General features: G+C 43.0%; 1 non-coding gene across 1 annotated transcript; it reads right to left on the bottom strand.

The window, feature by feature from the left end:
• Positions 1 to 3104: 3104 nt before the first annotated feature.
• trnap-agg (transfer RNA proline (anticodon AGG)) lies at positions 3105 to 3176 on the bottom strand. The gene has a single exon. It is a non-coding gene; the product is annotated as a tRNA-Pro (tRNA).
• Positions 3177 to 9479: the final 6303 nt, after the last annotated feature.

Below are 9479 nucleotides of genomic sequence, written 5' to 3'. Positions count from 1 at the left end.
CCTGCTTTTTATGACTTTTATGACATCCAAACGAGGCAACATCAGAAACCAAAATCTCCAGAAGGAAGTCTTCTCAGCACCTTTAAAAGCCAAATAGTTTCTAAACCGGGATGGGACTACGTACATTTATCTGATTTGCTGAGCTTCAAAATGGTATTTCACTATACTAAAGCTGAAAATGTGTCAGAAACATGGAAAAGTCTGCAATTCATGTTTCTACTAACATGTTCCACAACTCTGATTTGAAGGAATCAGTCCACTTAACTTCCAACTTGTGTTATTTTTACAAAGAATTTATATAAGCCTGTGTGTCAGAACTGTAGTTTTTGTATGTTTTCTTAGGAAAACATCCCTCAGAAAGTATGTCTCATCATGTATGTTTCTTTGATCTTGACCAGGAACTCGTAACCAGATTTAAAGTACATTTGCTCAAAAGAAATAAAATGTCTCTGTTCTTTATGTCTCACATCAATTGTAAAAGTGATTTAACTGTAGACTGCAAGAAAATCCAGTCCAGTATAGATGCTACAAGCTATGAAAAACCAGGGGAAATTCACACACACACACACACACACACACACACCCTCATGTACTCAGGCAAAGCTGTATCCCAGACAACATACTGATATATTGTGGTGACAGATGTAAGCAAACCACACATCAAACGTGACTCACAGAACTGCTTGACAGGAAAAACTTATGGAGACATAAGGAGGAAGCTGTCGGCCATCAAGGAAGGCAGACAAGAAAGAGGATGTCCCTCCCAGCCAGTCACCTGGCACGGTCATCAAACTTACACACAGTGCCAGGAACCATGCAGTCGCCTCCACTGGCCATCTCAGGACCATATCCCCTCATTTCCACAAATAACCTTCTGTATGAGTCTATTGTTCCTGGAAGGGCCTTCCCATGTCCTTCCCCAACTCCAGTAATGTCAGGGGAAGACGGAACTTTCACCTCGCCTGACTGGTGGTGTGATAGTGCACTTTGAGCGACAGTGCTTTTGCACTGCAGGTGGGAGTTTGTCTGATGCTTTAGAAGATGGTGTGAGACGGGACAGGAGACGGAGTCGGCCTGACAGCATTCCAGGTGGATGATATTACCAAGTGCTGTTTACTGCTCGGAAGATGGCTATCATGGACTAATAGTCAAACCAGAACCACTTCAGCACTTTACACAAACAGCTCTCTCGCCTTCTTTACTGTTGCAAAAGCCATACAACCCAGCTGTGGCCTGCTCTTCAGTAGAGGATGCTGAGTTTGCAGCTTCTTTTTTTCCCATTACTCTTAATGGCAGGCTTGGAAAAACAGGCTGTCCATCACATTTGTTCTGGGCCCACTGGAACTTTGTAATGGCTGTTTGTTCAATCTCATTTAATGTTCAGATGTCCACTAGGACTAATTATCTTCCTATACCCATCCACAGCCAGGAGCTCCTGAGCCTCCACACAGTTTGTGTTCAGTGTAATTATGACGGCGTCCACTAGATGGAGTGTTGTGGCCTTGCAGTCTTTTGGACAGTGGTAAATAAAGGAGGGATAAGTGTCATGATGGCAACTTACCAAACTCAGCTTAAAATGGTAATAAAAATGATGATTATATGCTAATAAATAATAAGAAATAAGTGATAAGAAATCAAAGTGAGTCCTTTCTGACTCCTCCAAACCAGACACTGACAGAATAAAATGTTGTAAGGAACATCCTCTCCTCGGCTGGAAGTGTTTTGTGGTGGATCTGACAACATTATGAGGAATCAAAATTACTGCCAGATTTATCATAATTTCCCCATCCCATGCGCCCCTCCTTCTGTGGCTCTCTGTCTATGGTAAGGCTCTGAGAACTGCCATTGAACTCTGTCTCAAAAGCCAGCTCTGATTTCTTAAGATCCACTCATGTTGTTGTTTGTGTATTTTTAAGCGGATGGAGGGCTGGTCCAACCAGATGCCGGGGTCCTTAGAGGTTCTTAAACACTCTTTAGAGTTCCAGTCTGTCTCCTCTGGACTCCTCCTGGTATGTGAGTGGAGGCCAGGATGAGGCTGGTTGTGGGAATGAAAACTCTGCCAATAAGGACCGGGACGCTCTACACTAGAAGAACGCCGTGTTTGTGTCCGTACAATCTCTGCATGTGGACGTATGTGTGGCTGTAGTATGTCATCTGTGTGTGCATGCATATTTTGGCCATATTGTGGGTGCTGGTGTATAATTTCAGGCCTGCTTGTACTGTTAATGTTCTTGTGTGATAGCAAGATCTTGGTTTATTGTTTATATGATGCAGTTCCCTTTTTCCCAGTCAGTTAGTGGTTTTTATGGTGACGGTTTCTTTTTTTGGGGGGGAGGCAAGAGTCTGAAAGCCACCACAGTCAAACTGAGGATCCGTTGTGATCTCCAACACAGTGATGTGTGAGGACTTTAATCTGGCTCCATCCCACAAAACCTCTGATCCCTCCTGTGATGGGGTCTCCATCAGAGACCATAAAACATGGTGTCGCCCAAATTACTTATGAGGTCATGTGACCCCACATGAGACACAACACAGCTTGTTTGGGGTAAAATAAAATGAATGCATGCTCATGCCTCCTGGAAGTAGTGGAAATGAGCTGCAAATGCATGCATTAGCAGGCGCGTGCTTCCTCGTGCATTTGCAATATATGAGCAGCATCAGCTTAAAAGAAGTTTCACATTCAAGGTCAAACAAGAGCAGGAGTGTTGCAGGGAAAATATTGAAGCCCAAAGCAGTTGAGGGACGGCCCTCCGTGTGCTTTATAAAGATAGATTGAAATGATTTCTTGAAGTCTTACTTAAAGTGGACACGGCATGTGGACGTATCCGAAGTGTGGCAGTGATTTATAGAAATTATCATCACTATCAGTGCTCAGCTGTTTGAGCTTTGGCTTTCTGGCAGGCACTTCAGAAACTTTAAAGTAAGGACTAACAGACCGAGAGAACGTTTTTTTCCAGAAGCATCAACATCCTAAGCAAAGTAGGTACAGTATGTACAGTTAACATAAATCCTTATTTTGCATATTTGCACTTTTTAATTACTTGTTGTTTTTACTTTGTATTGAATAGATACTTTTTTAATCCCGAGGGAAATTCAATAAAGTTGGGCTCGTCCGGGATTTGAACCCGGGACCTCTCGCACCCTAAGCGAGAATCATACCCCTAGACCAACGAGCCATATTCTCCCTGGGCACAGGAGAAGGTCTTCAATTTCAATCCAAGTAAACATTCTTGACCGCACAGCCTTTTTCTTTTTGCTTCCATAATAAATGTGTATTCATCTAAGAGAATGCAACAAACATTAAAAGCTGGATTCTTTTCACAGATGTCACAAACACAGGCGGTGGTTGTTGCCGTGGTTCTGCTGATTGACATCTTTCATACTCCAGGAATCCGGATCAGACTTCTGGGCCTGTCATTGTTGAAAAGGTAAGTGATTTCTCAAAGTTCCTAACGGCTCTGTGAAGCTCTGTCTTCCCTTCCTGACCGGCAACAGAAGCCCAACGATTTCACACCCCCACCGCTGATTCCTATCAGAGGTGGGAGAAACTCAGCTAATCAGGAAACGGCTGACCTGCCATTACATACATGCACTTTAACACGAATGTAAAATAAAAAAACAGTCTGAACTAGAGATAAGAGTTAATAAAAGAAGATATAACTGTTTTTACTTCACACATGGACACACCCTCTTGCATCTGCTCCTGTAAACTTCGTTGATACTTTATGGTCTCTGAATGGCAAAACAAAGCTGCCAGTGGAAAATCCAGGTCTGTTTGATAACAGGAGTTGATAAAGGCCACCTCTATTTATGTTTTCTTGTGAAATCAGCTGGTCACAGTCAAGACAGCCTGTTCTCCTGACCCGCACTCAGAGGGGAGGGGAAGCAGCGAGGGCTGCAGTGTGTCAGGAACTGTGAATGCGCGGGTGCTGAAACAGCTGAAATAAACAAAGTGATGTCCTCAGTTTTACATCTGATTATTTTTCCACAAATTCATTGACTTTTTCCTGGTAAGCTAGAGATTTATATGACTTTTGATTATTAACAAATGATGTTTTTCCGGCTTCTAGCTGAGTGCATGATCTGGATTTAACTTTTTTAAATCCAAACCACATTCGATCTATTCCTCTAATTGACATTGTTCTGATGGTTAAATATAACACATGTGCACTTAATTTCCTAGAACACAGGAAGCAGGAAGTTCCAGACAGGAAGAGAGCGTCATGGTCTTCATTCCGCTTCGAGCGCCTGATCCAAATATCGAGAGCAATCGGATGTTGCAAGCAGACTTGTGTCCAAACAAACAAGATTAGGTGTTTTTCATTATGTTTTTTGTTCTCTTTATTTCAGGGACTGATCTGTTCTTCACTAATCCACTTCTTCCATAACGCTGCTGCTGTCAAACAGATTGGACTTTGAATTTACGAGGGGGAAACCGGAAATGTTCATGTGATTCCTGCCCCCTCAAAATGTGATTATCACTTGTTTTACGCAGATCCCTCGTTGTTCCACATCCACCCACACACCCTCCCGATCCAGAACTCTCCAGCAGCTCGGCATTATCTGGTCCTGAGCTGAGTTCGCATGTGCCCCTTTAATCTGGGTAAATCCCAGTCATTTTCACACTTTTTCACTCCTCTCAGACTGTACGTCCAGTTTTCCGCCCTCCCGTTATTTCACACCCAGCCTGACATAAGCCGACGCTCCCAGAGCTTACATGTTTGAAGTCATGTTAGTTCAGGGTTCTCACCACACCCTGCATCTTTCTCTTTATCTGTCTCTCGTTTTTTTCCTGGGGAAATGGGATCAGTTAGACCGCGGGGAGATAAGCTGAGTGGACGAGGTGAGTGAAAGCTTTGTGTTTGAGGTCTGACGCACACAGAGCTCCTTTTCCTGACAGCGCCCCTGCACTCATCGTGAGAGGAGGGTCGCAGGTCAGCTCCAGCTTTTCGGTTCAGTTTTTTGCTCCCTTCTTTGTTGTCTTTTCCCTCTGGCAGACAATATCTGCAAAGACAATGTTAAATGGCAGAAGGTCAGCAGATAGACCACAGACTCGCAAACCCTCCCTCCGATGCCCTTTAAATCACTGATGCACTTTATGCTCAGGGAGGATGATGTTACCACAACACTTTATCTGCCCTCTTCACTTTCTAAACTTATCTCTGCGATATCATTTCCTCATCATTCATGTCACCTCTCCTACCTCCCCCTCTCCCCCCCCTCATCTCTTTTTAATTTCCAGGAAGTGGATACTGTACGAAACACCAAAAGCAATTTTCATCTATGACCAAGAGGCAATTTCCTCGTAAATAATAATGGCTGGATTGGAATTTTCCATCTTGGTTAGTGGTTTTGGGCGTGAAACGGGAGGAGGGGAGTGAACTTTGACGTTTTGCAAACTGAGATTATGCCAGCTTATTAAAAAACATTTAAAGGGGAGGGGGAGCGATGACAACATAATTGGATTTCATAAATTCAGGAGAAGTTTATGACCTTACACAAGTTTGAGAAATCCTATTAGTTTTGTGTTGGCTGAATGGATTTTAGTGTTTTTGTTTGGACAGATGTTCTACTCCAGTTGATAAGAGTGATTACCAGTAGTGACATGAATTATTTGTATGTACATGCTCAGCTGCACCAACCACTTCACCGTCATGGAGCAACATGAGCAGAAACAAGTGGCTAAATAAATACACATACTTCTATAAGTGTCCAAACCGTCATCAGACCTGTGACAGAAAGACCCAAATAAAAAAAAGGTGCAATAAAAATATAAATAGTTATTTTTTAAGAAAAAGTGGGAAATGCTCTTTAAAAATATGTAGGTGTCATTTTTTTTGTTATTTAGTTGCTGTTTTATTTTAAGATATAAATATATAAACCCCGTATCCTTGTGTTTCAGTTATGTCTTGACTTCCCTGGTTCCCATCTGGCCTGATCGTGTACACCTGTGTCTCATCAAGCCTTCTGTGTATATCTGTCTTGTCTTTCCCTTGTTCCCGGGCTGGTCCGTACTGTTTCTACCCCCCTTGTGTCCTGTCAAGTTTTTCTGCTTAGTGGTAAGCCCTTGTGTTTTTGTTGACCTTTTTTTGGTTTGTTTTGTGTAATAAATCACATGTTTTGGAACTCCTGCCTCTTTGGTCTCCTGCATTTGGGTCCTACATCCACCACCCTGTAGCAGCAGGGTGTACAGTAGTAACAGCTTCTAACCATTTTCTGTCCATATTATTCCTCCGTGCTGCTTCAGCTCTGGGATTTAGGTGGGAATCATCACATTAACTGCTTATTTCAGGTCCTTTAGATCCTCGAGGGTCAGGTTCTCTGCATTTACACTGTCAGTTCAGCACTTGGCCGTTCCAGTAAAGCCACTTAACTCTTCCTGCACTTTAATTCGGACAGCGGTCATGACATTGTCCTTCAGAATTTGCTGATATAATTGAGAATTTATCCTTCCATCACAAATGGCAAGATGTCCAAATCCAGAGTCAGCAAATTAAGTCTGAACCATGACACTACCATCAATGTGTTTCACGGATGCTTTTCCTCTGATGCTGGAATGCATAACATTTCTGATGTTACAGCAGAAAGTTTTATTTTTGTCTCATACGGCTTGAAACATTTCTCCAACAGGTTTGGCACGCCTGCTCTGGCATTTCTCTAGGGGTGAAGCTCGCGCAGCTCTGCCGTGGCAACCCCTCCGTTAAGCGAGGGACGTAGCTGAAACACGATCACTAAGTGTCCCTCAACAAATTCAATTAGTTAGATGCAGTTATTCACTTGTAGGCCAGGATTAAAGAAACATTCTGAAGGATTCACAAACCTCCAGACACTATACATCAGTGATGTAACATCCTGCTATGAAACTTCTTTTCCCAAAAGTTCTGGGCCTCTGTGGAAGTGAGCCAACTTAAATATAAGTGTGCAAACATCATTCACAAAGGCAACAGCAGAACACACGCACGGGATGACACATGCAGCTCTAAATACGAGCTCCGGATGGACACGCACTGTCCATTCATAGACCGGCGGCTCATGTAACCTGTTTATCAGCAAGCGTGTGTCAGTTTTGAGCTTGATTTGTGGTTCTTTTGGTTGAATAATGTGCCCCCCGCCCGTGTGCAATGCGGCAGCCTCTTTCTCTCACCCCAACCGATGCCCACCAATCTGTGTTGAAGCTCTCTCTCTCTCTTCTTGTCTTCATCTTTGCTTCCCTTTTCCATCTCCCCCCCCCATCTCTTTATCCGCACAGGAATGTGTGATATGTGGATCAGGAGACGGGGTGTGTTATGTTCCTGCTGAGCACAGAAGAGAAGGCCAGATGAGGGTGAGCCGGTGAAAAACAACCCCACAGCCACCTCCACTCAGGCATCCCTCATCACCTCCCTCACAGGTCCGACAGCCGCCTCACACCTGACCTACTTTCCTGACCTTTCATCTCCGTGCCATGGAGAGGAGCTGTCAGAACGAGGTTGTGAGGGCTCTCTGAAGGTTATGGGGACCGGGGGGCTCCCTGAAGTACAACTTACCCTCATGCACTTCGCTTTCTTTGGCTGCATTCTGGAGGAAGACATAAGGTTTTGGCCATCGGGACATGTGTTTAGTAAATACAGCCAGCTTCTTCCCCCTTTATTTATTTTTATTTGTGTGTTCTGTACCGGGTTATGTTGTTGTACTCATACTCTCAACCAATCACAACACCCTTGCATCATGTGGAATGGTCACCAGCTGCATTGTTTTGACCAGTTGCAGCACAGATGGTTCTTCTTATGCAGAGGAAGCTTCTACTCTGAAGTCGGACCTAAAAAAGATGCTGCAAAAGGATTTCAACAAAGTGCAGTAACTGTTGTCCCCACTTCTTTGCAGTTTTGTTACAGAAAAAATAATTCTCCAACTGTTATAAAACTAACAAGCACCTAAAGTCTTTTGAAACTCTGAAAATCCTACATCTGGAATTATTTACTCATTTATTTTCTTAAATAAACAATAACTCCTCCAGAGGCCACATTATCCTCAGGGGTTTATTTTACCTTTATATCCCCAATTTTACTTTAAAATTGAAGCAGGGTGTGTTTTCTATTCACAGGAAGATCATCAAGGACAAGTCTTGAGGAAAAGAGGGCTTAAGAGTCAGATAGAGGAGACTGCTAATGCAGAGCATGTGAGTGTTGCATAATCTTTTGTTGTTGGGTTCATGATGGTCAGAATATAACAAAGTTTATTTTGTTTTAATGTTCCTGCACATTGACATTGTGCAACAAGTGCACAAAGACTTACCATGCAGGCCTTGCAGTCCTAGACAGAGAGAGGAAAGCTGAAAGAGGAGGTGACAGAGGAAAAAGAAGAAATACCTCCTGAGTTTAGCAGCAGTGGAAATGAAGAAGTGAGAGGGCAAAGAGGAGCGAAGGAATAAATGAGGCAAAGAGCTGGGGCCAGAGCCTGCAGGCTCGCCATGTGTTTCTGATATAGTATCACTCACCTCTAAAACACACCTCACATATTTTACCCGTACATAGACAGAGGGAGATGGTGTTTCACATGTGCATATGTGTGTGCATGTGTGTGTGCAGCAGGAACTACAGGCCAGTTTTGACATTTTTGTCTTGCTTTTCACTTCTCACTTCAAAATCACAGGTACCATTAAAAATACAGAACGGTGACTTCAGCGCTGCGACTGCCAGGATTCAGATTTTCCTGCACAAGATGTGCATCTGTAAAGAGATGCATCTTTTATAAATTGATATAATATATCTTATATAGATTTTATAATATAAATTTACATAAATTGGAGCAGCTTCTTATCGTACTTGTTTCTGTTTTTAATGTGAATCCAGAGCCTTAGCACTGTTCCCCCTTGAAATGTATTTTATCTGTGTGTTGTCATTTCTATGCCTTGTAATTGTTGTTTTGTTGTGTGACTTGTGTCTGCAATTGTAATTTATTTTATGCTGCTGTCTTGGCCAGGCTTCCCTTGGAAAAGAGGTCATTGTGTCTCAACGGGACCGACCTGGTTAAATAAAGCCAAATAAAAAAATAAATAAATAAGTAAATAATTTTTAAAAAAATGACCAAATTCTGATCTTATTTCAGGTTATACTTCTAGCCGAGGCCTTTGACCCGAACAAGATGAAAGGTTGCACAGATACTGGGGGTAAACGTCAAGCAGGGAAGCTCCGTATGATGAATGGCCCACCAGACAAAACAAGCCTTGACAGTGAGCTGACCACAGCTCAACCCACACGGTTATCTTATCTGAGAAGCCCCCCCACCTGACACACACACCTCCTTTATCTCCCATCACAAACAACAGAAATAATTCAGACATAAGAATTCATCTCCATCTTGATGCTAGATTCACTGAATCAGATAAGCATTAAAATAAACCAGGCTCGTTGCGCCGTCTTTGCACCTCCAGCGACTCAGAAAACAGACACTGCAACCGCAAGGTGTTTTCAGCTGGTCATCGTCCGAACTTCAGCCAT

This window comes from Cololabis saira, chromosome 13 (assembly GCF_033807715.1).
Source record: "Cololabis saira isolate AMF1-May2022 chromosome 13, fColSai1.1, whole genome shotgun sequence".
Lineage (NCBI taxonomy): Eukaryota > Metazoa > Chordata > Actinopteri > Beloniformes > Belonidae > Cololabis > Cololabis saira.
This window is presented reverse-complemented; position numbering and strand designations above follow the sequence as displayed.